General features: G+C 38.0%; 1 protein-coding gene across 10 annotated transcripts in view; it reads right to left on the bottom strand.

Moving 5' to 3' along the window:
• LOC140518610 (teneurin-2) overlaps positions 1-27320 on the bottom strand; it is a 678931-nt gene that overhangs the window by 385729 nt on the left and 265882 nt on the right. Inside the window, exon 1 of one of the 10 annotated variants that reach the window (XM_072630911.1) lies at positions 5797-6159. The exons of the other annotated variants lie outside the window; for them this stretch is intronic. The gene's annotated coding sequence lies outside the window, so the exon portion shown is untranslated. Of the gene's footprint in view, positions 1-5796; positions 6160-27320 lie in introns of those variants that run through there. 10 annotated transcript variants of the gene reach the window in all.

Raw genomic sequence — 27320 nt, 5'->3', positions numbered from 1 at the left:
GCTGAAACTTAAGACCCATATAGACTCATCCATCCTTAGAGGACTTAACTTTATTTAAAAGAAACATGTCACTGTGTTGAAATTTAAGCTCAAATTAATTATAGGAAATGTAATATTTAGGTAACCTCAGTTTCAGGATTCAGCATTTCAGCTTGAAGCAGTTTCCAGTATTAAATGGGAGATTATAACTGGTCTCAACATAATAACCCTTTCTGCTTTTATAGCTGCTTTCATCTGAGGATCTCAAAGCACCCTGCAAACAATAATTAATTTTCACCTGGGAGGTAAAGAAGCCTTCCTCTGGCTCATTTGTTAGAGCGGGGTGTGACTTGTCAATGATTAGGCAAAAAATAGAAGGGGGGTGGTTTGCTTCTCTTATCTGCTTGCCCTACAATCAGACTAAGGAGTTGCACTGCCTCTTTTTAGCACTCATCTGGCAAATATTGACCTGTTTTTAAAGGAATCCTGCCCCCTATTTTAGAACAACTAAATTCAGGCACGATAGGCTTTCACTGGGGGTGGAGTTTCTTTCCTACTAGACATTCATACCTGCCATGAAACGAAATAGGTGATCCATCTAGAACACATCTGGTTAATCCCAGGTGAGGATACATTGCTCTTAAAAGATTCCACTTTCTTGGCCCCCACTTCCACCCTGCAAATCACTGTTTCTGTAGATTCATAGAGCAGCTCAACCACTTCAGGATATAAATATCTGGTACAATTTTATTCCTTACTTATTCGGCAGCCCACCAAAAGGGGAGGAGACGCTGAGAGAGACCCATGATAAATTCAATTTTGTGGGGATTCTGGAAATGGTAACAATTCTCCTTCACTAAAAGGACCCTGAGTGGATAGCATATAACCTTTTTTCTTCTGCATTTGCTAATGAGGATCCCTACCCCTGCCCAGAGCAGAAGAGTATAAAATTTTCTCCCCATCCCCTACCTTACTTATCACACTTGCCTCAGCGCCTTCATCTTCTCTCTCTTTCTCTACTTAATTTTGTGGTATTTGGTCCCACCAAAGTTATCATGATGTAACTTTATTGTCGAACTCTTTTGTAAAAGTAGGATTTGAGGCTAATCAGGGAGACCCTCAAGATTAAGACTGTGGAAATGGGATAATAGTTCTCAGTCAACAGCATCTGCTGCTGACTGATATATTTTCTTTGTATGATATCAAGCTTTTCATTGAAAACTCTTTTCCCTGCTTCTCTCCACCTTCCACCCCCCACTACCCTATTAAGACTTAATGAATTATCATCTTAAAAAAAAGAAGCCAAAGGAAAAAAAAATCCTGTGCCAACTGAATCTCATCTAATCCTAATAGTTATAACACCACCTGAGCAGTCACATAACCTAGGTGGAAAGACATAACAGAAGAAATGAAAAGATATCAAAAATCACTGATTTTTAGAACTGGAAGGGACCCTTAGATGTCATCTCATCCAATCTTCTCATCTGCAAGATGAGGAAATGAAGGCACAGGAGAAGTAAAGAGGCTTTCCCCTAAGGTCACACAACAAATTAGAGGCAGAATCTTGCAGCATTCTCCCCTTCCATATGATTCAAAATGAGGGTGACCTTTGCCTTGAAACTCCTGAGTTAGTTCAACATTTATGGTTCTAGAGAAAAATAATGCTTGGTGCAATATCAAAAGAATGCTTCCTTCTGAGGTGGGGAAGGAGAGTCAAACTAAAATAAAACTGGCCTTTTCATCACTGGAAAACACAAACAAGAAATAGGGCCATTGGGGGTGTCTAACTGCAGATGATTTAGGGGAAAACATGGCTAAGAAAGTTCAGCACGGCAGCTGGCTCAAGACAGGACAAAGTCGGACATGCTTCAGAATTAAAACCTGTACAAATACAAATGTATTGATATTTGCTGCCATGGAAAAACAAAACACCAAATTCCCTTGCAAACCCATTTTCACATGCATATCTATCACAAAGGGAAGAGAAAGAAATAGTGGAGTGTAGTAAATTAATTTTAGTCGTGTTGCCTGATTTTTCCTTCAGCTTGACCTGATTTTCTTTTAAGCCTTAGGCATGGTTAATTTGTAGGGTGTGTGTGTGTGTGTGTGTGTGTGTGTGTGTGTGTGTGTGTGTGTGTGTGTGTGTGTGTGTGTGTGTGTGTGTGTGAGAGAGAGAGAGAGAGAGAGAGAGAGAGAGAGAAAGAAGAGAAAAATCTTTTCTTGAATATGAATATATCCTTTTTACACTTAAAAAATAAACTCATATCTTCAGGACTTTGAAAATAAAGGAGACAGGAGATGTACAGGAAGAACTTTGTTTTTATAGTTACTACATATTGAATGATATACATAATAGAAATAAGAGGGCAAACGTCATCTAAGGTAGATTATTTTTTTTTTTAACCTAGAAACACAGAATTATACTACATTACGAACTCCTCAGTTCTTATTATTGGTAAGAGTGTGGTTATTTGTGGGGAACTCAATAAATAAGAAATATTTCTCATTTGAATTTTGCTGAAGTCAAGCTACTTTATCAGAGGGGCTGGAGATTAATTTATATCTGCAAAGCTTAAGACCTTAAGCTCAGGACTGAAATAGAAAACCACAAATCTGCAATTTCAGTTTACATAGAATAGGTAAAATGAAAGTTGAGATATTATCCATGGAAATAAACAGTTGCTTAATTGGGTCTGTGTGACCTCCCATTAGGGACAGAAACAGTCCACAGCAGGGAAAGCTACTTAAGAGCTTTCTTGCCAAACTCAACAAGTAACTGTATCGTGAAAAAGGACAGATATTTCCTAACATACTATGCAAGGAAATGTAACTTTAAAAAAGCACATGGTCTCTATCTGTGTAAGTGAATGAAGGTGAAATCACTTCTCAACTAGATTTCATTTGAGATGAATGTTTCATTCTGGAAATGTCCATTGGGTTATGAAATCTTCTCCAAAATGGTTGAATGTTCCCTGATAGTCCAAACCTATGAGGTAATACTAAAACTCACCAGAACCATTTTATTCTAAATTTCACCAAATATCCAAACAAAAAACACGACTATTCTCTTAAAAACCTGGAAATTGCAATACTTTTGAAACAGTGATGTACCCCAGAAAATCAAAATATCTAGTATTTAAGCAAAAGGAATCTACCATCTGTAATGAGTCCATATTGCTTTTTTATATTTAGTAAATCAAGTTTAGAATCAGAATTTTATTTGCTTTTGTCCAGGCCCATTCCTCTTCACTTAATGTTGCAATTTCTTACCTGTTACAAAGAGCACATGTAATTCAAAATTCAACACCTACTCATGGGGCTAAAACAAAATAGTCAACAGCCAATGCTGCACGTTCATTTTCTCTAAAAATTATAGGAAACTTATACAGTGTAGGCATGAAAGCCAAAAACATGGATTACTATTAAAAGAGGGTCCAAAGAGATCAATGCATGGGATAATAATTGCTCGTTGTCAAATGTTAAAACCACTAAATTTTTGTCTTGTTAAATCATCTGATGGCCCTTTCTTTTTTAGTTAAATGGGGATAAATAATAAAAAACAATTTACAGCTAAAAGATGCTAGGGGTTTTGCAGCTGCTGAATGTCTTCTGGGGAGATTAGATTCTGTAATGAGGAGATATAACCATCATTTTATAAAAGCTGTTGCTGTCTTGGGAAAAACACCACTGAATACGATTAGAAAATGCCTTTCTTTCCATGAACCTATTACAGTTGAGAGCTGATTGCTTGGCATATGCTCAATGATATCTTCATAGGTGGAAAACAATCATTTATTACAGTGGGTTTTGACAATGTATTAAGCTCAACTTGGTTCTTTGGATTCTGTAATTTAAATGGTTAGAAAAACACATAAAGAGTAACATTTGCAAAAATTTAGGGGAAACACCCTAGCAATCTCAGAATCGACATATTCCTTAACAAGAATTCTTTCCTGAGTAATTTAAATATCAGCCTCTTAATGAAAAGTATAAACACAATGAAATAGAGAGGCATTTTTCAATATAGAAGCAACAATTTTTTTAAAATCATGTAGACATGAGTGAAAATGGCTAATGTGCTTATCTTCTCTGTACCCTTTTACCAAGTGGCAGAATAATGTAGGTTTAATCAGGGTACATGTACTGGGCATCAGTCTAAAGCTTAAAGTCCTAAGCTTTACAAATATAAATTAATCTTCAGTCTTGTGATAAAGTGCTTTGACTTCAGCTAAATTCAAATAAGAAAGACTTAGGATCACAGACCTGTGTGTGTTGTGTGTGTGTGGGGGGGTGGTGGTGGTGGCTGTTGCTCTTTAATACTCATATCATGCCATTGATTCCATTGTTTGAGGCACATATTTTAAACCTTTTAAATTTGTTTCATGGACCCTTTTGGTAGTCAGTCTGATGAAGCTATCACTTTCACAGAACAAGGCTTTTAAATGCATAAAATAAAAGACAGAGGATTATGAAGGAAATAAATTATCTAGAAATAATTCTCTATCTATCTTATCTATCTATCTATCTATCTATCTATCTATCTATCTATCTATCTATCTATCTATCTATCTGTCTATCTCATGGACCCCCAGGTTAAAAAATCCCTGGCCCAGAGTACAGGAAGGCGATGATGAAGGACAGAATGGAAATTTTTCATTTTTCTGTATGAACTGTCTGCCCCAGTCCACCGACAAATGAGAAGCGCATTTTTGCTGCTGCATGGTGGCACAAGTGAATCTTGAACCACAGGATGTTCACAGAAAAAAGCAAGGCAGTCCTACACTTTGGGATTTTTTTTTTTATCCATTTGCAATCAAAATTCTGCCTTCAAGTTCTCATATCCACTTATACCTAAAGATAGACTGTGGAGCTTCTCAAGGCAATGTCTTATTTCTGGAATCCACTGTCACAAAACAGATAAAGCCAATAAATAAAACAGACCACATTTGGAATCAACTTTCACCATTCATTCGTTCGTTCAACAAATATTTATCAAGTTCTTGCTATAGAAAGATACTCTGATTGTCCCATGGAAGAGCTAAACTATTAAAAACTATTTTCGTAAACTTCATCTAGCAAAGAAAATAAAGCTGGAGCGGAGACATGCAACATTTGTTCCTTGAAATCGTGTAAAAAAAAAAAATCAATGACTATGCACGCTTGCATTAACACAGTGGCTTATCTTTCAAAATACATACCACATAGTAGGAATCAGATTAGGTAGTGAGCAGACAAGCCGAAATCAAATTGGTTCTAGGAATTCTCCCCTGCCCCAAAACAAGAAGGCAATCAATTTGATAAACAACCTCTGGTAAAGCTTTGACTTACTCCAATCAACATAATTTCCAAGTTGAGAAATGAAAACTTCCAAGGGGACTGACACATTTTACCATCAATGGGTTTCCTTACTGCAGGTAGTATAGAAATAATCTCCTGGGATCAGTGCAACAATTACTGATTCATGCACCCTGAGTTGCAAGTAGGTGGGAAAGATCACACCTTGGTGAATGAACATGAGAAAATTCAGAGTTCAAATTATTTAGCGTTTTTTTTTTTTCTGCCAAGCCACATCAGTGTCACATATATCACACAAATCCCTTAATCCGGCACTCCAGAATTATTATTAACTCTTCACAATCTAACCAAAAACAGCAACCCTTTGAGACAGATTCCCAGCAACCTGCTAAAAGAATCGGGTTTCACTTCTCTAGCTACAAATGGAGAGAGAGCGGCAGGACTTAGGATCCTGGCTTTTGCATATATCAGGCCTGGGGTGTTTTTTGCCTGAGTTTTTCAAAACCAGTATCAAAGTCTTACCCTCATCTCTGGTGTATTCAGGATCAGTTCCCCCGGAGCTGCCTAATAGTTTGTCAGTTTCACATTTTGCACTCCACCAGATCTGGGAAGCTGTTGCAGTTGATTTCCTTGGTTAAACTTCAGTAGGAGGAGAGGAAAAGCTTTTCTGACTATATACCAAGTCCTAAATACTGGGAGGGGCTCCAGTCTTTGAAAGCTCTGCCTCCACCCCGCCTGGGGCTAAAACACTGCACCCAATATCTAGTTACTTACCTAAACACCAGGGAAGTTGCTAATCCTCCCTTGCTTAAATCAGTTTTGTTTTTAAGCGGCACCCACTCCAAATGAATGGGCCATCTTGGAATAATGCGATCCTCTGTGTTTCTGGCCATTCCCCATAAATCAAAGAATTATAGAAAAATTTGAAGATTGGGTACTAGATGTTCTCTGAGGCCTCTTATATTTCTAAATCCTACAATACTGACTTCGGACAGATGATGGATTTAGAGCTGGAAAGGATCTTAGTGTACTAGTCCAGCTCCTTCATTTTACAGATAAGAAAACTGAGGCCCAGAGAGGAAAAAAGACTTGCTATCAAGATAACTAAGCTGGTAAATAAGAGGAAATTCTGTAACCAAGGTGAACCTGGATTTCAGCAAATCATTTGACATTGAGTTTTTTTCAATGATCTGTGGAGCACAGTGCTTGATACATAGTAGGTTCTTAATAAATACTTGTTTGGTTGGTTCAACGAGAGAACTAAATTATGAGTGAAGTTAAGTGGACTTGAAACTGGCTAAATGATTAGCCGTAATGAACAGTCTCATGACAACTTTGAGGAAGCAATCTAGAGGAGTTCCTCAGGACTTTGTCCTTGGTCCTGTGTGCTTTAGCACTTTTATCAGTGACTTGGATGAAGAGCTAGATGGCATGCTTATTAAATTTTACAGATAATATGATCAGAAATAGCTAACAAACTGGATAACAGGATTTAAAGAAAAATCTGAGCAGGTTAGAAAAATAGGATGGAGCTAATAGGATGGAATTTAATAGAGATAAATTCAGCTTTCTAAATAAGATAGGAATGAAGAAGATGAAGATGGGAAGAAGCAGTTGAGTCAGAAAAAGGACACAGGAGGAATCAGTGCTGGAGGAAAAGTAATTTTGAAAGCATGGAGGGATAAATATTCAAGTTATCTGAAAGAGGGGAAGATACCAAATGATTTTTAAAATCATGAAAAATATCACCAGGAAAAAGGCAAACGAGAACATCAGTAACTACTGACCATAGGCCTACTTTTCTATCCCTGGAAAATTTTTATGAGTATATTCTACCAATATCTCAATGGCATCCTTGGTGAAAATATGAAAAGGGAACAGTTAGGTTTTTGCCATTTTCTATATCCATTGCATCTTCACAGAATATCCAAGGAGCATTTGGTTCAATAATGCTCTTTGGAGGGGAAAGTTCTGTTCATGCTATAAAGCTTCCTCAGTGGATCAATGACCATCCAAAAGAGATTAGCCTAGTAAAATTTATTGGAAAAGGACAAATGAATAAAGAATGCATACTGTCCAGACTGTAGCGTCAGTTGGATGGACAGCCTAGTAGGTTAGTCCAGCAATGCACATGTACCTTCCACAAGCATTACACATGGACAATGAGTTGAGTCCAGAATTAAGCTGAAGGGAATCAGCTGGATTGAATTTGGAAATTGCACAAAGCTTTTAATGATCCTGAGCTCTTCTCCCTGATGTAATAAATCAACTTTTTAAACACGAATATTTTCCCATTGAGGCTGTATGACTAAAAATTGTAGAACATGATAGTCGCTAAGGAATCAAAATAACAATTGACCCAAGGTCAGCTGAGGGACATATATTGGACATAAAGAGGCCATAGCATATTACTAATGATGACTTGCACATTAAATGGTGGATGGAATATTAACCAGCAAACAAATTATTATAAAAAGAATGTGAGACATACATGGAATGATAACAAGAATAACTGATAGCTATCATAAATGCTTCATGGAATGTCAAAAGACTCATGGATCCCTTCTGCAATCTGATGTAACCAATGGATCTTTTCTCAGAAAAAAGATGCTTTTAAATTGATAAAGTAAAATACATAGGATTAAAAAAACTACAATTATATTGAAATCCAGTCATCAAAATACCAAACAAACAAAAACAAGTTCACAGATACCAAATTAAGACCCCTTGAGGAAGGCCTTCAATATACTAGATATGTATTACTCTATGTATTATTTACGGTAGGACATGGGCCAGAGCCACAATGGATGAGAATTGTGGATGAGATGTAAACTGCACTATCAAAGGGAAAATCCACATTAATGATATCATGAATCCAGAGATATACTATACAGTATAAGTGTAAGGTGTAATATTTTGGTTAAAATTTTTAAAAAGGCTTCAAAGGTAAGGGAAGATGGGTAGACAGCAGTTTGTCTGAAAAACAACATGGAGATTTTAGGAGACTGCAGGCTCAAAATGGCAAAAAACTGTGGCAAGGCAGCTAAAAAAAAGTAATGCAATCATTTTTGTTTTCTTTGTTCAGTCATTTTAGTTGTGTCCAACTCTTTACAACTCCATTTGGGATTTTCTTGGTAAAGATACTGGAATATTTTGCCATTACCTTCTCCAATTTGTTTTACAGATAAGAAGCTGGGGCAAACAGGATTAAATGATCTGCCCAGGGTCATGATGCTAGTAAGTGTCTGAAGCCAAATTTAAACTCAGGTCCTCCTGACTCCCAGGTCAGTGCTTTATCCACTGAGCCACCTAGCAGCCCTTTAATGCAATATTGAGAAGCATTAAGAAAAGCATAGTGTACAGAACTAGTGAATTAATGGCCCCACTGTTATTTACCCTGGATTATATCTGTAGTATTGTGTTCCGTTTTCATCCAGAGTAGTGCAACCAGTATGTTGAAGGTCCTGGAGAAACCACTGAAAGAACTAGAAACATTTAATCTTAAAAAAAAGAAAAGGCAATTTGAAGGGAGTTTTCAAGTATCTGATGAGAAATCATGTTGGAAGGGTTAGCAGACTTGCTCTGTTTTACTCCATAGGACAGAATTCAGACAATGGGAAGTTATACAGAGGCCACTTTAGGTTTTAGTGTTACAACAAAACAAATCCCCAAACAAATAAAATTCCTGATAATTAGAGATGCCTTCCAATTGAACGTGTTGTCTCAGGTGACTGTGGGTTTACCCACAATGAACATTTTAAAGTGGAGATTCAATGATCACTAGTCCAGGGGGTTGTAAAAGAGTTTCTAGATCAGTTGTGGCCAATGCTAAGTGGCCTGTGAGGTCCCTTCCAACTCCAATATTCTATGATGCTGCAAACCAGTAGAGCCACAATTCAAATCTCAGTCCTACTGAGTTAGATCCGCTGCTCTTGCCACTATACCACTCTCTATAAAAGTACTTGCTGTGATTTAAAAGTGGGGCTCTGGAATAACAATAATATCAATAGTGCACAAGGAGAAAGATAATTCAAATGGAAGTCCTTAACATGTTTTCTCTAACAAAATTCACCAATGGGATAAAAAAAACTGGATGAGTTGACTATTATGCTTGCAAGCGTCCCTAGAGGTTAGGACTCAGCTAAGAAGCAATCCAGAAGGGACTAGCCCAATTCTCTAGGTAGGGAGGTTTGACACTTGAGGGAGCAGGCCTTTCACACAATTGCAGTGTGGTTTGGAGGGAGGGGTGAGTAATACACAGCTATACCTCTTCCTACTTCTCCAGTGCCTTCAACAAGGTAAAAAATTTCACCACAAAGTCCTATGAGATCTCCTGTTCCATTGTTCTACTTTCTAGGAGGGGTGTGTGTTGTATGGGAGGGGTGAGATCAACTGGAGCGGAAGATGCACCTAGGAGGGAACCAGAGGGATCTTCTTCACCTACAAGATGGTCCCTTATGATGATTCCTGATCATATGGTCTCACTGTGAATATGCCCATATAATCATTTGTCAATCAAATAGACCGGACATTTCTAAGTATAGAGGGGTGTGTGTGTGTGTGTGTGTGTGTGTGTGTGTGTCTGTCTGTCTGTCTGTGTCTGGTACATGGTCATCTATGTGAACACCCATTTTCTGGTAGCAACTTTTTACTGCTTCATCTGTTTTCAGTCTTCTAGATGATTCTTGGCACCATAAACAACACCTGAGCATTCTGAAAACAATCCCCATGCTTTGTAGACAGCCTACAGATGAAGGCTCCCTGATAGTCCATATGTTTCACTGACCACAGCTAAGAGGCTAGCCTTCCTGCTGACCTGTACTTTCCTATTTGAACAAATTTATAAATCAAATTCCTTGCTTCTCATGACTTGTATATGTATGTAAATGAAGGCAAGCTTTAAATTATTGGTGCCTGAGCTAACAAGTCTTCAAGTTAATGTGTGGGGGGAGGTAGGGTAAAACAGTATTTCAAATGAGATTGTTTCAGGGTGGCATCTGGCTCTCTGAGGTCTAATTTCTAAAGTAAAGGTTTAGACACTTTGCTCTGAAAGAGAAGGTCCCTCTTCACTAAAAACGAGTTGCCCAGGAGTAGTTTTTCCCTTATCTGAAGCTGTGTGGCATAATGGAAAGAATGCTTCCTGTAGAATCAGAGGACTAAAGTTCAAATCCTTCTGTTACTCACTAAGTATGTGACCTTGGCTAGCTCACTTCATCTCCTTAAGCTTCAGTTTTCTCATTTGTAAATTTGCAAAATGGGGTATTGGACTCAAGGTCTCCTGAGAACTCTATCTGCTTTAAGTTCATGGTCCTTTCCCTGACAAGGTCAACCTCATGTAGCAACACTCTCCAGATCTAGATGCCAATCTGCCTTGGGGAAACTCATCCAGTTTTGTAGTCTGCCTATATTTAACCCTATATTTTACCCTCCAGAATGAAAAGCAAAACAAAAAAATCCATGCCACTCTTCTTCAAAAGTAGAAAGGCTCATGGAACATATTTCTTTTTTCAGAACACCAGGGAAATATCTGAACTTCTGTCCAGGGGAATGGGCCAAGGATGGATCATTTACATGTATAGTGTCATTTGAAAATCTTACGCATTACTGTAGCTGTGAAGTGAAATCCACCTCTGGACCCAACACAGAACCTGCTATCGGGCATTGACTTTGAGGCTGGGGAGAACTTTCAGTGGTTTCTCACTCTCTGTGACCCATTAGGGGTTTTTGTAGTAAAGATACTGGAGTAGTTTACCATTTCCTTCTCTAGCTCATTTTACAGAGAAAAAATTGAGGCAAAAAGGAGTGTAAGTGACTTGCCCAGGGTCAACCAATTAGTAAGTGACTGAGGCTGGATTTAAACTCAGGTCTTCTGAACTCCAGGCCTGACACTCTTTGTAGTATGTCACTTAGCTGCCAATGGGGAGAACTTAGCTTTTGCTTTTCATCCCATCCTTGGACCAATTTGGTTCAGGTCAAAGGGACTGGAAGGAAAGGAGCCACTAGAATAGAAGAGTTTTAACCCCTACCCACCCATCCAATTTCCTAATGACATCAGCGTCACCATCTCTTAAAATTATATCTATTTATCTGAATACAGTTGTCCCTGCACCCTTCCTCCCCATAACCTCCATAGTAGACTAATATTTTTGAAAACCAACTCATTTTCATTTAGGTCTTTGTGTTGCAGCATCTGGGCAGACAGTGTCTGGTACATTATAGGTGCTTAATAAATGTTTATTCAATGAAGTAATGAGTGATATAGCTGTAAGTATATGAACTAGATATATCTGACCTCAGACAAGTTAGTGAAATTCTGTATACTTCAATTTCCTGTGTAAAGTACGGATAAAAACTATTTTACCCACCTCATAGGACAACTGGGTGGCACAGTGAATAGAGTGCTGGGTCTGGAGTTGGGAAGACCTTAAAGAGTTTAAAGCAGGCCTCACATACTTACTAGCTGGTTCACCCTAGGCAAGTCACTCAACCCAGTTTGCCTCAGTTTCCTCCTCTGTAAAATGAGCTAGAAAAGGAAATGGCAAATCACTCCAGTATCTTTGCCAAGAAAACGCCAAATGGCATCATGAAGAGTTGGACACAACTAAAACAACTGAACAATGAAGGGTTAACATGATAGTAAAAGGAGATAATGCATGTGAAAACACTTTGATAAAGGTTAAAAGCACTATGCCTTAGATCAGAGTAGAGTAATACATCATTCTGAGGTGCAATGTTAATGAGGGTGATTAAAAAAGGATCTATGAAGTTATAGTGTCTGCACAGGAGCTATTTTTCATACAGCCATGTTAAATGAAAAAGAAATACTATGCCTGGTCCATTCACAGAATGGACTAATGATCTGTAAAATTTCTCCTGAACGAAAAAAAAAAAAAAGAAAGAAAAAACAATGGGAACATGGCTTTGAGGCTTTCTGCTTGAGAAAGACCAGCCTCAAAAATTTTCCAACTGCTCTTTCCATGCAGACCTTTAAATTAAAAATGGATTTTTACTTAATTTGAGAACAAGATGGAAAACGAGACCAAAAATTTGCTTCTAGAAGGATACACCTCAAATGAAGTCTCACAATCCATTCGCCCTCTGGTCCAAACATAGCTACTTCCAAAGAAAATTATTGTAGGATAGAGGCTTACAGACTGTTAACTCTATATGCAGTACAGAGATGGGGGCAACAGACTACAAGAGTTAACAGGAAAAAAATTAATAAAAGTGATAGAACCTGTTTCTTTGAAAGAAAATCCAAAAAAAAGAATTCTATGAAGGGAAATGAGGTTTTTAGGTGTTTTCCTACCCAGTACCCCAGAACTGATTGAAAATGACATATGTACAAAAAAAAGACAAACCGAAAAATAAAAACCTGGGGTGAGCTAATGCAGGTAATGTTCCAATATGCCAGGATAGAGTAATGAAACATGGGAGCAAGTGGCTCTCTCATGCACATGGTTTTGCTTGAAATCCATTGTTGAATATAGAATGGCTGCCAAATAATTTACTATATTTCAGTTTAAAATGCCAGCTTAAAGCAGGTGCAGAGTTTTCCCCCTTTCCAATCTGAAAGCCATTTACAAACACATCTCAGAGAGATTCAGACCCAAAATGACCAAACTGGGACTGAAATATGCCGCATAGGAATCTGAGCTTTGTTTACACAATTAGAAGACACTCACATGTATATCCCCATAAATGACAAGGTTCCAGTAGCAAATTAACAGGAACAATTTTCCCATCTCAGGAGCTGTCAAGATGGGCCCTGTTGGCCAATTTATCTTACTCTAGCACATCTCTGGTGCTTGTCAATCAATATGGGAAACATTTGGTGCTGATTGCCACTTTTCTATCCACTTTCTTTTGCCTCTTGTACCAGGCAATTTACTGCAAGTCAATCAAGGTCGAAGCCGACCTTGTTTAAATAAAACACTGTTGAGTTCTTTTCACACCAACAATTTCAAAAGACAGGATGAGCTGTATCTTTTCCATTTACATTTATACTACTTTTTCAGTTTCTCCCCAAATGCCAAGCTCAAGTTATAAGTCATAACTAAAGCCACCTGGAGACTTAGACAACTCAGACCAGCCAGTTGAACAGAATGAATATGGCTAATATGCATCGCTTCTGTCAAAAATTCAATCAGTCAACAGAGATGTCTAGCAGGGAAAAGGTGGCTCAAAGTAGATGATTGTTCTCCCCATCATTCCTCAGCCCTAATTTGAAGCAGGACAACACAAAACAGACAGTAGGCCCCAAACCATCTGAACTTGAGAACCCAAGGAAATGGTTCAAAGGCTGTTTCTCTCCACTTCTGGGATTCAGTCCAAGAGGTGACATTCCATTTCAGGACAATGCCAGATTCCCTGTTGCAGTTAGAAGTCAAGTGCTCAAAGCTTTATCGTCCTCTTTTTATTATGATGATCATACAAAGAAATAAAGGGAAGCAGCTAAGCCATTTCAAGGTCTCTGGGACTACAGGGGAGAAAAATCTGAAAGAATGGGGAAGGTGGAGAGAGGGGTGGAATAACAGGAAAAAAGAGGTGAGACAGGTGAACAGAGAGACAGAGAAAGAGAGATAAAAGAGACACAGAGCATTTCCCTAGGTGAGTTCCCTCCTTGGTTATTTAGTGGAAAAAAACTATCCCAGTTAAAAGAGCTTAATAAGATGCAGTGTGGGGTCCAGAATACAGTCAGGAAGAGCTGGGTTGGAATTCCATCTCTGGCCCTTACTATCTGTCCACTTAACCACTCTTTACCTAGTTTTCCTCATCCATAAAATGAGGGGGTTGAACTCAGTGGCCTCCGAAGTCTCTTCCACCCCCAAACCTATGATCCTTTGATTCCCCCCAAATATAAACCTTTCACATTTTTGCTACACTTTCAAATTCATTCAACAAACATTTGAGAGCTTGCTATATACAAGACCTTATCCTAAATGGTTTTAAAGTTGTGATTTTTCCAATATTTTGTAGTTTAACAGAATTGAAGGAGAAATATTTTTAAAAGTTTCCAAATTTGCTGACTTCTGAAATTCCCATTGTAAGGATAGGGTGGGTATGTTGCCTTCCTTACAAATGCAGCATTTTAGCATATTGGAGCAGAAGGGACCTTAGTGGTAATCTAACCCAATTATCGTGTGTCCCTGAGCAAGTCATTTAACCTCTGTTTGCCTCAGTTTCCTCATCTGTAAAATGGGGATAGGAATAGCATTTTTCTCCTAGGGCCATTGTCAGGATCAAATAAGATAATAATTGCCGTGTTTAGTATAGTGCCTGGCTCAGGCACTGTATATAAATGTTAGCTTATTGTTATTTTTGACAAAGAAGCAAAGTGAGGCTTGCAGAGCTCAAATGACTTTACCCAAGTGACACAGTCAGATAGTAGGAAATATGGGACTAGAATTCGGCTGTTCTGACTGCCAGGTCAGTGCTCTTCCCATTATACCATACTGCCTTTTCTGTGTCATATTATCATAGTTACATGTGTTTTGGGGTTAGCCTCTGGCCATATTTTCAGACATCAGATGGGACCACTAGCTGATTCAGCAGGAGTTATCAGGCTCAGTCCAGTGCCTATTTTTTTTTTTTTTTTTAGAAATTCCCTGGTTTTATTTACAATATGGGTAGATTACCATTCTTCAGGAGATGAAAGAGACATTTTAAGAGATCAGATATAGTGGGAGCTTGAAACACAATTACTACCTAAGGTTCTTGAGGGCTGCCATAGGAAAAGTAAGTGGTCAAAAAAGCATCGATACTTTTTTTGGTTCTATTATTGGCAAACCAAAAGTTATCTGTTCCTCAGTTTTACAGTATGCCTCGCTGGCTACCTTGCTTTTGCTTTCTCAAATGACGGGATTTTTGTACAAGGAAAAGTGATGCACCAAGGCCTCTCTTAACATTAAGAGCCATTGGCATAATTACCAATCAAATGGAGAGTTGGGTAGTCTTGACAGTTCCCTAGGCAGACGTGGTTTTCAACACAATCTGACATTCTGATAGACTGAACATCCTTTTCTGACATTAATTCATTTGTGATCTTTACTGCTAGACTTAGTATCTTATCTTGTGGTAGTCCTTAATGGTGCGTGGTATATTTTATTGATGTTCCTTTTATTCCAGTGTCTTTTCTTTCTCTTGATTATATCTGTTGTTTCCCTCTGTCTCCTTCAAAATGTTATTCTCTTGTGAGACCAGGCACTGTTTGGAAGCTTAATGAGGCTCCTGCATTGTTGGCTGATGTATCTGTTTCTCAGTTAATTTGGGGGAGGAGAATAAAGATGGGGAGTGCAAAGGTGCTCCAGGAACCTCTTTGTTTACATTTAATCTATTTTCACTTCACAGGAATTTACCACAGAATGGCACCTAGTTATAGCTGCACAGTATGTGTGATGTTATTTCCATGACTAAATCGCAAGAGTCCTTTATTAATTGTTCCCTGCAAGTCTTCCTCTCTCTCTCTCTCTTAGACACACACCAGTCTCAAAAAATAAATATCACCATTACAGCTCCATGTCACAGTGTACAGAAGAATGTCAAACACCTCTGGTGCCTTGGTATAAAATTTAGGGCTCCTCTTTTCACCACTGTTCCTCCAGGCTGGACCTTTCTGTCTATATTATCAGACTTTCAGTTTCAAATAGTTTCCTACTTCTACTCCTAGTGCTTTCCTTTGGAAAACTGGAATTGCCAGATTTGCCAGGGATAACAATGATATATACATATATATATTAACTTGACATTCATCATTCTTCCCTATGTTGAGAAAAATGCTCTTTTCCTCTACAAAATATGTAGATATTCTTCCTTCTGTAGAGAAGAACTTAAAAAAAATTTTTTTTGAAGCTAGGAAATCTGGTCTTTGGTATTGACATCAAATAAAGACCAGAATGGTGAGGAACCTTGAGGATCATGCTCCATGAAGATCAGTTCCAGGAATTAGGGATATTTAGTTTGGAAAAGAGAATCCCTGTAATATCTGTCTTCAATCACATGGATGGTTGTTTTGTAGAAGACAATGGATTTTTCCATTTGACCCCAGGGTAAAGAACTAGGCATAATGAGCGGATGTCCCAAACACATAAATTTGGCTTAATTAAACAACAACATAGAACCCCATCATAATCCCTTCCTAATAATAATTGAAAAGTGGAAAAGAAAGCTTTGGGAGGTGGAAAGCTGATGTTCAAGTAAAGCCCAACTAACTTCTTTGCCAGTTGCAGGTTTTTGTTTTTGTTTTTTTTGAGGATTTTCAGGGACTTGTAGGGATCCTATATAGGGATTCTTTGAGGAGAGGTTGCACTAAATACCTACCCGAGTCTCTTAAAATTTTGAAATCTATGATTCTGTGAGCCTCATTCTTCATAGGAATTAGACAGATATATCTAGAAGAGTACAGAACCCAGATTCAATGAAAATTTTCAGTCTTTTTTTTATTTGTTTGTTTTGGTTTTTTAAGTATTATGAAGCATTCCCAATTTTCCCCTGAAATCAGGATCTTGGGTTCTTTCTAAACTTCTTATTTTTCTTTTCTAACAGCTACAATGCCTCAGTTTTCAATGCTAACAAATGTTTTATGACAGGTTCACCGATTTACTGTTCTGCACCCTTTTTAATTATAGATGTATGAAAAGAATTTCACAGAGGAAAACAATAAATCACCAGTGAAATTATTTGTTAGTTGAGTGCTCTGAATAAACAGTTGGCTTGGGGCAAAGATTCATCTGACATCTTTTGGTTGTTCCTTACAGTTTCCCATTCAATTTCCACACAGGACGAACAAGGCAGATAGCAATTAATTGGGAATGCAGATGAGATTGGAAAGATGGAGAAGATACAGAGAGGTGGCACAGTACACCCTGAACACAAATATGGCTGGAGTCCCAAAGAAGGTTATGAAACTGTCCCATTCAAAATATCAGTCACATATTTCACAAGATTTCTACCATGTCAAAGGATCCGTAATTCCTTCCTATTTGCTTTTCTGCTTAAAATCCCAAAATATTCCTCAATCTGTCGTTCCAGCTACACATTTCTCTCTCCAAAGGCACAAGGAGCAAGTGGAAAGATGATCAGTGCCTGGTCTGAGCAAAGGAAGCTAGTTTGAAATACTTTTGTACCTAAACAATCATCAGGGACAAAAGACAGGAGGAGATAATGGGTCACTGTCATTTCTTTCAATTTTTAAGTGATAGTTCCGTATAAACAATAAATCCACATACTGAGGTAAAGGGGTGAAGGAGGGGTTGGAGAAAAATAAAAGGTTAAGATAGTTTTAATTTGAAAAGGTAGAAAGTTACATCAGGAAAGAGAACTAACCGTTGCTGTTTTTATAACAAATGCCTTATTCAAAGTCACAACTCTGATTAAGCTGTAGAAGTTTGTCGTGAGGAACTGAGAGGATCCTCACACTCACCATATTGGGGAAGTCAGTGACAAACAGGAACCTGTTTAAAAGCATTTATATAAATAGCCCGGACAGTTTTCCAGCCAAAAAACAATGGTTTGCTTTCATACTCCCCCTACCACAGAGTGACCTTCTTACAGCTAATCTCTTAAATATACTATTTGGTACATTTACCTAAAAAATCTTAAATGAAGCATGGCACTTCTGGTTTGAATACAGGTTAGACTCTGACACTCACCTGATTCAGAAACTCAGGTTTACAATAACAGAGCATTTTTGTGGCTTCTGTTGTGTCATTAAATCCCAGCTACCAGGTCAATATATTGATCAGCTATGGCTTTATGTTGTGACACTAAAAACTGGTGGAGAGAGAATTGTTCGTGATTTAGTATTTCAAACTCATGGCTGGAGCCTGCAACTATCTACTAGAGCATTTCCCGTTCATTTCAAAACTAATAAATGTGGAAGCAATTTTGAGACTTCATAGACATTCCCTAAAATGACAACTAACATACTGGTATTGGGAGGAGAGCACAGTCAGTGGTCAAGATGGAGAATGGATGGTTCAAAGGCTGGAGTGAAGTCTCTATGGCCTAAGTTCTTAATGATTCCAACGTACCAGGCCAAGTGAGAGACCAGAAATTCCTCGATGCTTACTACAAATGTGTAACCATGGGAAGGGAGAAGAAAAAAAAAATGTGCTGCCTTCCAGGTATCCCTGGAAGTAGCCAAATGGGAACACATTCCTCTCTCCCCCTCTACCCACCCCCCCCGGCATTTTTATGGCTCTTGATAGAGAAGCCTCCAGAGAGGCAAAGGCAGGAAGAATTAAAAATCACAAATGCCATGTTCCATCCCTCCCTCCCCACATTTCACTTAATAAGATGCATGAAATCCTATGGGAAACAGATGAGATAAAAACAAGTTCTTAGATTCTTTTCAGTAATTTCAGCTGATTGTGGCACACTGAATAAGTGGAAAAACATGGTGACTTGAGGGTATTTGAAATCGTGCTCTTCTCTATTTCTGGGGAGATTGCTTTGAAACAAAAATAGAGACCCCAGTAAGAAAAGGAGGGGTGGGGTGATAACTCCACTGCTAAGGGGGTCTTTAAAGAGATACGGTTTTAGTTCTATTAAGGGAATGACAAATCTAAAGTCCACAACGTCCTTCCTGGGGGGAACCTGGCTCTTCTTGGAAACTTGACATTTTCAAGTGTTCTTGGATGATTAGCAACCTTGGTTTTGTAAGGGAGGGGGCTGGCCTTAAACACTTCAGTGAATAGGTCTGTTTGTTAACTCCAACAGACAATTATGAAGGGCAATTAAAAATTCAAATTATGTTAATAGGCCAGAGAAAAATGACTGTTTGCAGAAATCAGTGGCAATTACCAGACATAATGGTTCCCAATTAGGCTGGAGGGTATTTTCAGTCATTCATAATTCACTATCTTAAATGTATCATAAAAAAGTAATTGTCACTTGTTAATAAAACTTACTTAAAAACAATGTAGCTATCTTGTGGGAAAAAGTAACACTTTTTGACGTTTCCCTCTCTTTTCTCCCTTTCCCCAAATACATACACATACATATTTCTCCCAGGAAATTCTAGTGCTGATACCTTTAGTAAATTAAAAGGGAAAACATACATACACATTCACATTATCTCACTGGTTCTTCCGCGTTTATTTTCTCCCTAGGTTTCCAGTCTTTTTTATTCTTTTCTCTTATGTAGCTTCCATTACCCCTAGGAATAGTCAGCATTCATGCATGTCCATACAATTCTGTTCTTAGGCAATGCAGTTCGGTGTAGAAATTGCATTGCACATGTGATGGGAGGCAGGGATTCTGTCCAGTTTCAACCTTTATTTCTAGTGTTTTGGGGGCAACAAAAAGAGACAAAAGCATGGGAGAGAAAAATAATATAAAACAAATAAGGGACCAAAAAACTGATCATATTTTTTTTTCTCAAGGACTCATCTGACCTTATTTCTTTTATCCCTGATAATGGAGCATTTTCTATTTCCCTGAAAAATCAGTGAAGAGGGAGGGTGAATCTTCTGCATGTCCACACCCATGGTCCTAAGTACAAAAAGCCTCAAAAGAAGTCTCCAAAGGACTTAAGAAAAGATGAATATGGCTCAGAACCGGAGCCATATAATGGCATAAGCTGTTAATAGCTCAGGTTGAGCTACGTTTCCAGAACCTTCTGAATTGCACATGGAGCCCTGTGACCTCTTTACTCCCATCTTTTATTCTCCCTTTTCTCTTCATCTGGCACCCAAAATTGCTGACGTGGGGAAACTCAGTATTGCAAAATGGCATTCAGTAGATGTCAAAATTCCTTTACACAGGCAAATATTGGTAACTGCTCATGGCTGGCTACTTCAAGTCCATTTTAAAAGAGGCTACAATTTACTTATCTAAGGTACCTTGTCTCCCTCATTATTATGAAGGTATATAATATCTACTATACGCCGTTGATAATAGGCTGTGAAAAGAATTGTGCTACTTTAGAAACAATGATGACAATGGAAAATGGTACAGGTTTTAAGGTCTGCAAAGCACTATTAACGATTTCATTTAAACCTCACAGTTAATAGCAATAGGTGATATTTTAATGGCAAAGTCTGCAATGTTTGCTCTACACATATCTCATGTGATCTTCATAATACTCCTGTGATGTAGGTGTTAGGATATGATGCTCATTTTACAAATCAGGGAAATGAGGTCATGTGACTTGCCCAGGAGTATGTGGCAAGATATGAACTCGATTCTTCCTGATACCAGCACTAGCTCTCTATCTCGTATACCAAACTGCCTCTCAAGTAACATTATAGTTTTATAGAAAAGGAAAGGTGAAGCTGGTCAAAAAACTGATACCTATATGAGGTAGGCTTCGAACCCAGGTGGTCTTTACTCTTAGCACAGGACTCTTAGCTACCACAAGGGTCTATTCATCTTTTACTATGATTTACATGAGATAGAATCTCACCCCAAAATCTTTCCTACACCAGGACCATGTCTTTTTTTTTGGGGGGGGGGATTGGTACATATTTTTGATAATGAAAGTTCTCACCATTGGAAGAAAAACACATAATCTATTACTAGTCTGCACGCTTTTTGGATTTACAAATACTCAGTTGTTCATTTAACTTGCCTTCTCTTCCAAAACTATATTATACCACTTTATAAATGTGAGTGAAAAGTGCAATTCAAAAATTTTATCTCAGCTCTTGACATGACTGGAGAAAACAACGAACAGCAACAGATCTAGAGTCAGAAAACCTAAGTTTGAATACTGGCTCTGTCATTTTATGACTTATGTGATCTTGGGTGAGTCCTTTGGGCCTCAGTTTCCTTATTTATTTGATGGGGGAGTTAGACTAGATGACCTCTAATATTCCTTCCAGCTGGCGATACAGAATTAGAGATGAGAATCACTGTACTACACAAGTTCATGTATGTATTCATGCATATGTCATGCACATAACACACATGTGCCACATACCTCCCTCCCTCAACCATCCCAGCCACAGACTATGAAATGTAGCATACCTGCAGCACAGTTATTCATCCCCACCCCCCACCCCCAGGCTACAGGAGCTATTCAGTACCTTTATTGCCTTGACCTCATTAAAAGCATGTAAGCTATGCACTGATGTAAATCTATGTCTCTAAATACTTTCCTCTTTAATTTTTTAATAGCTCACATATGAAGGGAAAGGTTAAAGCCAATTAAAAGAGATACAAATACCATTATTATCACCCTGACAAACTGTTACTTATTGGATTTCGTTGTTTCACTTGAGAAAGCTATTATTTTTGTTTCTGAATGAATTAGTAATTACACTGTTTATTGACTTGTCTCTCTATGAGTGGCTAGATTTCTGTCCATTCTCCATTTTAACTGAAATCATTCCTATATACATAAAAATTATAGAAAACTTGAAGTTCAAGTGAAAACAATTATTTTGCAGCTGTATATGGAAATCTACATATGGACAGAGCAGTCATTTTAACTGTGTGCCAGGAAACAGAGAGCTTCTCAGTTCATTCTTATGCAGTAAATACTTGTTTTTTTTTCTATCCCATTAAGGCTATTATATGATACTGACAGATGCTTAAAAGCATTTAGCGCTGAAAGAACTGTTAGGAAAATTGCTTCAAAAGGATTGACAAATGATGATCTCTTAGTCCACAACGTTCTTATTTCCTAGACTGAATGGATGCCCTCCCCCTCAAAAAAAAAGTCATTAGTTCAAGAACTAGCTATCATTTTTTGACATCAACTCATATTTTTGGTATATTCTTCAAAAGTTCCCTTATTATTTATTAAAAGGCTAAATTAATGTAAATACATTGTTGCATAATTGTTTTAACCACGAACATCTCTCTTCCCTTACCTTTATTTTTCCCTTTAAGTCTCTCTCTCCTGTTTTTCTTGTCCCACCCATCCTGGCCCCAACTGTTTCTGTATCTCTTCCTGCAAATGACACGCCCCTTTGAGAGGCTAGACTGGATCTCTAATTTGACTATTTTGTTTATTTATACATCAGCAGACTGAGAGGTTGTACTTTACTGGACACATGCTGTGAACTGAAGGATAATAATGGGTATTGGGGATGCCTTTAGAAACTCATACCCACAAAAGTCTTATTCCTATGACTGGAACAACAGGAGTTCATATAAACTGAACTGACTAGTGTGTCATCTCTCCCAGTACACAGTCTACATGTTAGCTCAGAGAGGTCAATGTCAGATGCTCTCAAGGAAAACACACATATGAATTCTTAAGTGAAAAAAGGCATAGATTATTGCTGTAGAGAAAGACAGAAAGATAGTTACACAGCAAGCGCAGGGAAAATGTAAACAGACAGACTCCGGGAGAAGAAGGAAGACACAATAGAAAGCTGTATTAATTTCTAAGTCAAGGTGTTAAAATATGGAATGCTTGCATTATTTGCATGTGCATTATTTACATGTGTATGTATGTATGTATGCATGTCTGTGTGTGTGTGTATGTATCTTAGTTTTTCTACAGACTGTATCTCCAGAAAGCTTAATGGTATAGTGTCAGTTACTGCTAGGCATGCCCATCTGCAAAAAGTCAGAGAGACCTTCATGGGAGGAGAGTGTCCAAAATCATGAGAATTATTAGGTCTGACTTGAAGATGAACAAATCTTTTGCAAGTAAGAACTAGTTATTGTACTTCTTTTAAAATGATCAAAGTAAAATTCTCAAAGACTGAATGTTTCACAAGCATCCTTTAGAGAAGCTGACTAGAAGGGTAGAGTCAAAGATAATTTGACACAAGACCTTATTAATAGCTTTATTGTATTTGTACAAGATATTAAGTTATATTATGTATTGGTATGTGAAGTTTTATTTAACTTTGAATGGTGCCCAGTTATTTCAAATTTAGGTAGGGTCTACTATTTGCAAACAGCGAGGTGGCAAGGGATAGAGTGCCAGGCCTGGAGTCAGGAAGACGTGAGTTCAAATATGAACCTCAGATACTTACTAGCTATATGATTCTGGGCAAGGCATTTAACCCTGTTTGCCTCTGTTTCCTCAACTGTAAAATGAGCTGGAGAAGGAAATGGCAAACTACTCTAGTGTCTTTGCCAAGAAAACCTCAAAAGGGGTTGTGAAAATCTAGACATAACTGAACAAAAATTTTTTGCAAAAACAAGCATTGACTCTAGATGAAAATGCAGTGAGATAATGGATGTGTGAGCTTAGTACAGGAATCACCTGTGCAACAATGAAATGGAATTCCTATTTTGTTAAATACACTGTGAACAGGGGTGTATCAAAGGAGGAGGATGACTGAAGACCATTTCTTACGGTCATAGTATCATAGAGTTGAAAGGGGTGTTAGAATTGTCTGATACTTCCATTTTACAAATGAAGAAACTAAGGCCTAGGGAGAGGAAATGAATTTCCCGATGTCACACAAGTAGATGTGGCTGAGCTGAAAATGCAAATTCTTCTACGTTTTTCTTGCATTCCCAATTCGATCTCCTACCTGTTCTTCACAACAGTAATCCAAAGAATGCAATAAATACAAAGTTATTATGACAATATTTTGCTCATAGTTGGGCATACCTGGTTTATCTGGATCTTGTCTAACAGGATTTCCAGGTTTTTTTTTCAGGCCACTTTGCTATGTAAGTTAGATGTTTTATCTGTTTCCAACCCTTCCATCAGTAGAATGTGCTTACTACTTTGGAATTGCATGAATGTTGGCAAAAGCTTAATATGTCTTGCTGATGATCAACCACTACCATCCTCATAAGGAAAAGATCATAAAAGATCATAGCTCAAGAGCTGAGAGGTCATCTAGATGACCCTGCCCCTCATTTATGGATGGGGAAATTGAATCCCAGGGGGTTGTTATATGCCAAAGGTTACACTGGTTATAAATGACAGAACCGGGATCCAAACTCAAGTCCTGTGATTCTGAGTTCAGATCTCCTTCCACTACATCTTACTGTCTCAAGGATCTAAAGTATCTCTTGTAGGCAGCTGGATTTCCATGTTTCTAGACTGAATCAAGTCCCAATTGATGCAAGATAGCTAAAGCTGTAGTGTACTGTGATCCTTGTTCTCACCATACATTTGTCAGAATGAGTAAGGATTTCTTCTAAACCTGGATAGTGATGACTGCTCTCCCTGAGGCCTTTTCCAAATTCTAGACCATGTTCTTTCATGTCTTTTTGTACAATCAGAATTTGTAGTTAGCAAATACATACCAGCAAGAGGATAATGAATAACAAATGGAAAAACCCCAACACATTTATTAAGTGGTAACTAGATGCCAAACACTGTGTAAACCTAGTTAATTTCGATATTATTCCCAAAATATAGAAAAATAATACAGCTCCAAAAGGTACTCATATCAATGTAAAATGTGGTCCATAGCCTAAGAAAGCAATTGGAAATAAAAATTTCATTTCTGGTAGAAACTTTAGATTGCTTCCAGTGCAGTTAAGTGTACAATACATTAAAAGACAGAAGGTAGCATGATGTGTTCAGAAAAGAGGAGACCAAGGTGTTTGCTTTGGATTATCTTCCTGACTCATGTCCCTCCCCTTTCCAATTCATCTTCTTCTACACTACCGTCTAGAGGGTGGCTAGATAGTATAGTGGACAGAGCACTGGTCCTGGAATCAGGAAGCCCTGCATTCAAATCTGGCCTCAGATACTTACTAGCTAGGTGACTCTGGGCAAGTCACTTCACTGTTTGCCTCAGTTTCCACATCTGTAAAATGAGCTGGAGAGGGAAATGGCAAACCATTCCAGTATCTCTGCCAAGAAAACCCGAAATCGGGAGATGGATGCAACTGAAACGACTAAACAACTATAACAACCCACCACTGTTTGTGGAAGCTTCCTAAGCATCACTGTGAACATATAACTTCAGTTTTGATATGTATCCCCAGTAGCTTGATCTTTTATACCAAGTAAATTCAGAATAAATACGTTTTCATTCATTCATTCTAAGACCTTCAGTTGCCTTGTATAGAAAGCATAAACTCCTGCTTGGTATACAGAGCTTTCCAAAAATCAAGTTCCAATGTCTTGTCCAGCTTGATCTGTTTACACGCTACTTCCCTTTCATACGTAACTGGTCCTAATCATATAGACGACTATGTCGTCCACTTGTCTTCTGCCCAGTCATTTCTACACCTTTGCTGATGTGCCTGGGATTATCATCTCTTCCTCCCTCTGCTTCTGTTGAAGACGGGATCTTCCTTCACATTCCAACTCAGATGCTAGTGCCTTCATGAAGCTAGGTGGTGCAAGGAATAGACTGCTGGTTTTAGTCAGGAAGACCTGAGTTCAAATCTAGTGATGTTTACTAGCTATGCAAAGCTGGGCAAGTCATTTAAACTATATGCCTTAGTTTTCTTTTTGAAAAAATGGATATAATAATGGCCCCTATTTCCAAGGATTGTGGTGAAGATCAAATGAAATGATATTTATAAAACAGCACAGTGCTTAATAAATGTTTCTTTCCCTTTCCTTTTTCTAATGACTTCATTTGATGGGAGTAAAAGCAATCTTTTCCTTCCTCAAATTTATCTTGGCATTTTAACTGGACATCTCCTTTGGACTTACCTCAATCTCCCTTGTATCATAATTATTTGTATACCTGTCTTCCCCATTAAATTGCAAGTTTTTTGAGGAAAAGATCCCTCTCATAGCTATCTCTGTATTCCCCATGACTACCGCTCTTGCATAAAAATAGTTCCTCATAAATTGAACTAGCTGTGTGACCTTAGGCAAGTCATTGTGTCTTTGGTTTTCAATTTTCTCCTCTGAGAAAAAGAAAGGACCTTAGGTGATCTCTAAGGTCCCTTCAACCCTAAAATGCTATGGTTCTGAGAAATTAGACATGGAATTATGCATTGGGGGGACAGGCTTCTTTAACTAAGAGATTTTAAATAAAAAGTCCCTTTTTTCATTCATGCTCATTAAATTGTGTTTTTCCCTCCATCTAGATCTCTGAAATAATAAATATAATTATATCTGTCTTTAATAACTTTGGTACCTTGAGCTGCAGGTGCTAGTATACTGTATTTATTACCATATTTTAAGCCCTTTAAAAAGACTGCATTAATTCCTATGATAATTTGGAATCCATAATACATTTTCAGTTCTGAATAGAAGTTAATCATCCTAGAATGACTGATTTGCCTGTGTACTAGCAAAGCCACACTGGAACTAGTAGCTACTAACTTTTAAATTTAATATTGTCAATGAAACTGTTGATTAAAATTTGGTTATAATCATGATCTCCCTCCCACTGCAGTCTCACCTTGCCAACAGCAGCCTGAGGACTAAAATCAACAGCCAGTGACTAGATTATCTTACTTCAGAGATGATTAAGACAATCACAAATGTTTGTATTATCTATAACACTATGCCTTGAGAAAATCTGTGCTAATATAAGTCATTCGTTTGTCAGCTCCATCTGTCTGATACACCAGCAAGGTCAAAGGTCACTGAGCAGAGAACCATTCACTGCTATTAGACACGGCATTCTGATTATGGAAAGCAAGGAGGCAGAATCTTTTCTCCCACTCAGAAGGAAGGGTAGGGGAACTGTACAGAGATGACAGAGGCTAGCCCAGCTTGGTGGGACTGAAGGGGGTAAATTGGGAAGACAAATGCTAAATATGCAGTTCTCCTCAATATTAAACACCAGAGTACAGAGCAATAAGAGGGAAGGGGTAAAAGACAAAAGGCACTAATACAGAGACTAATTTAGGAGAGTGACCTAATCCTTAGATAAGCAATTTAACCTTTTGGGGTCTCCTTTCCCTTGTAAGATAAATGGTATGGGTAGTGGTTGGGGTGATAATACAGTTTTCCCTTCCTCATTTCAACTTTCCCCACTGTGATTTCAATATATCTTGGGTCCGCATAAGAAATTAAATGGGAATTTTTGGAGAATTTTGCAGACAATATGCAAAGGCCAGCAGATGACACAGGAAAAGTTTAGAAACTCAGATATGCATAAATATATGCATAGTATTGTATAATATCAACATATCTTTGAATACCATAATAATTCAGAATTCTTCTTTGGTATGAAGTGGGGGGGGGTATCAAAAAATTTTAC

Source organism: Notamacropus eugenii, chromosome 1 (genome assembly GCF_028372415.1).
Source record: "Notamacropus eugenii isolate mMacEug1 chromosome 1, mMacEug1.pri_v2, whole genome shotgun sequence".
Lineage (NCBI taxonomy): Eukaryota > Metazoa > Chordata > Mammalia > Diprotodontia > Macropodidae > Notamacropus > Notamacropus eugenii.
The sequence above is the reverse complement of the archived record's forward strand: the minus strand, read 5'-3'. Positions and strand labels throughout refer to the sequence as shown.